We start from the raw sequence: 3,404 nt of genomic DNA on the forward strand, positions 1-3,404 counted from the left end.
TCAACCTATGTAGTGAATATAAACAAGAGAATTGCACAAGGTGCGGCCGACAGCTGGGACCAAGCAGCTCGAGTAGTATTTGTGTTTTTGAGGCGTGAGCACTGCAGAGTTTTTCTTGGCGATGATTTCGTTGTTCTTTAGAGGAGAGCAGGGTATTAACTGGGCGGGCTGTGGCCCGTCTAGCCCAGGCCAGATATCCAGCCCAGATACTAATTTTTTCAAGATGAAAATGGCTAGCCCAGCTATACATCTTTTTGAGGAATACCCAAGCAAGGTCAACTTGTTATTCTCCGTCCCGCTGGGCTGCAAATCTTTCCTAGGAGGGATGCATTAGGCTTAACAGGAAAATGGGCTTTAAAAAATAATAAATGGGATGTAATTATAAAAACGAGGAAGTAACTATAAAAAATGCACCAAACACGAAATTAGTTTATAAAATATTATTTATGGATTTTGAAAATCTTAAATTTTCATTGTTGCGCGCGCAATGTTTCGTTGGATTTTTACGTAATACAAATTTATATTTAATCTCACTAGAAATTTCGGGATAAAAATATTTCGGAGCCCATCAAAATGTGGGAAATTTTATTGAATTATGTCTTCAACGGTTGGTTGAAATTATTAATCATTGTCCTAGCTAGAAAATGGGTTGTACTTTTAACAAACTGTAAATGGGTTGTTGTAAATTCCATTAGAATTCCAAAATGGGTTGTACATTCTTACAAAATGCAAATGGGCTATAAGTTCTCTGCCACACACTTGTGGGCCTACTAAGTGACGCGTCCCCTAAAAAAATAAGTTGACACGTATGCAAGGCGTTGCCAACTTATTATAGTCAACACATGGTTCTAGAAGCAGTGGCCGTTGGATGTCTATCCAACGGATGTCGTGCTTCTTCTTCAATCTCTGATATTCTTAGCTTCGTCCGCCCAAAAAATGATTCCTCCCCCTGACATCTGGGGTGCACCGTTTCGGAGGCTAACTTGTGGGCCTACTAAGTTGGAGAGTACCAAGGGCTTTGTCAACTTAGTTAATAATAAACGTTTCTAGATTCAGTGACTGTACAATGTCCATCCAACGGTCGTAGTGCTTCTTCAACCTCTGGTCTTCTTGGTCCAACCGCCCAAAGCAGCACCGGTCGTGTCGCCTGCTCCTGCCTCCCATGGCCAGCTGTGCTGCCGCGGAGGCCTCACCGCCCCCATACTACTCCCACCGATGGCCAGGCCATCCCTCCACTCACCCACACCCCCTGTTATTCTGCGGCGATGGCAGCGTCACACCGCAGCCGAACCAGTGAACCCTCGTACTCCTCTCCGCGCGGGCTTCCACTGCTGCGTCTTCCCCGGCTCCGTATCGTCCCCTTCCTAGGCCTCGCCATCGTCCAGACCACCGCCCTGGTGCTCTTGCCACGGCGTGGTCAACGTGGTCAACGACCGACTTCCATCGGATGTACGTGGAGAGGCTGACAGCTGGGTCCAGGCGGTCGCAAGGAAGTGCCGCCTTATTACGCGCAAAATAATTATTCCTCCACCTTACAGGAGGGACCCACCGGACGGGCCACCTTATTTCGCGAAAAAATGTTTCCCCCCTGACTGCTCGGACCCACCGGACGGGCCAGCGTATTTCGCGAAAAAAACGTTCCCCCCGCTGTCAGCTCGGACCCATCGGAAGTGCCTCCTTATTACGCACAAAAAAATGAATACTCCCCCTGCTAGCTGGGACCCACCATGGTGGGAGGCTGACTTGTGGGCCTACAAAGTTGACTGGGACGGGGGCCTTTGTCAACTTTAGTCAATATGAACGATTCTAGCTCTAGTGACCGTACGATGTCCATCCAACGGCCGTAGTGCTTCTTCAACCTCTGGTCTTCCTGCTCCAGCCGCCCAAAGCAGTGCCGGTCGTGCCAGATGCTCCTGCCTCCCGTGGTTGGCTGTGCTGCCGCGGAGGCCTCACCGCCTCCTACTATTCCCACCGTTGGCCAGGCCCTCCGACGACGGCAGCCTCACACCGCAGCCGAACCAGTGAACCCTCGCACACCTCTCCGCGCGGGCTTCCACTGCCGCGTCTTCCCCGGATCCCTGTCGTCCCCTTCCTAGGCCTCGCCGTCGTCCACCGCCCTGGTACTCTCGGTGCGGCGTGGTCAACATGGTCAAGGAACGACTTCCATCGGACGTGGACTGTACGTGGAGAGGCTGGCAGCTAGGTCCACGGCCGCAGCAAGGAAGTGCCTCCTTATTACGTGCAAAATAATTATTCCTCCACTTGACAGCGGGGACCCACCGGAAGGGCCACTGTATTTCGCGAAAAAATGTTTCCCCCCTGACTGCTGGGACCTACCAGCTACACCTTCGCACGCAAGGAAGTGCGTCCGGGCAAAAAAAACAAAACGATTTGCCCCCTGACTGCTGGGACCCACCAGCTACATCTTCGCATGCAAGGAAGTGCCTGACAGTCGGGACCCACCTGGTCAAAGCGTACGTAGCGTTGTCATTCTGGTCGCGAACGTGTACGTACATATATACTAGTCGATGTAGAGGCGCGCACGTGTCGTAGTAGAGGCGCGCACGTAGCATGTACACGTACGTACAGCGGTCAGGGTGCAAGAAGGAAAATACGGCCACGTATGTGTACATACGGGCGGGGTCTCGAACGCCTACTCGCGCATATGTACGGTGAGGGCTCGTGTACATGGCTGGGTCGGAGCAGAGAAACAGCATCGTCGTCGTGTTCATGGGGAGGCAACGGAATGTGTCGTGTTCATGGGGAGGCAACAGAACGTGTCGTGTTCATCGGGACGGCTTGGACGGAACAGGCGATGGAAACGAGGCCTGGCGTACCGCAGAACGGAGGAAACGGCCTTGTGTTCGACTGGCCACGTTCGAAACGGGATCCTGTTGATTGGGAGGGGTCTGGCGTACCGCAAAACGGAGGAAACAGGCCTCATATGGTTGAAACGGGGGTCCTGTTGATCGGGAGGGGTGTGGCGTACCGCAAAACGGACGAAACATACTTGTGTTGGAGCGCTACGGTCGAAACGGGGGTCCTGTTCATCGGGAGGGGTGTGGCGTACCGCAAAACGGGACTCCACAGGATACTGTTCATCTCCACCGTCGACCCCCTCCAGCCTCCACGAGCTACTGTTCATCCACCGTCGACCTCCTCCAGCCTCCACCTGCGACTGTTCATCCACGGGCTCCTGTTCATCCAGCCTCCACCGCGCGCTACTCAACCGGCTACTGTTCAACCAGCCCTCTCCACAGGCTCCTGTTCAACCACCCCTCCACGGGCTACTGTTCATCCCGCCCTACACCGTCTACTGTTCATCCAGCCCTCCACGGGGTGGTCTTGTTCATCCAGCCCTCCATGCGGTCCTATTCGTCCAGCCCCAACCGGCTCGATCGATC

Source organism: Triticum aestivum, chromosome 5A, assembly GCF_018294505.1.
Source record: "Triticum aestivum cultivar Chinese Spring chromosome 5A, IWGSC CS RefSeq v2.1, whole genome shotgun sequence".
In the NCBI taxonomy this organism is placed as follows: Eukaryota; Viridiplantae; Streptophyta; class Magnoliopsida; order Poales; family Poaceae; genus Triticum; species Triticum aestivum.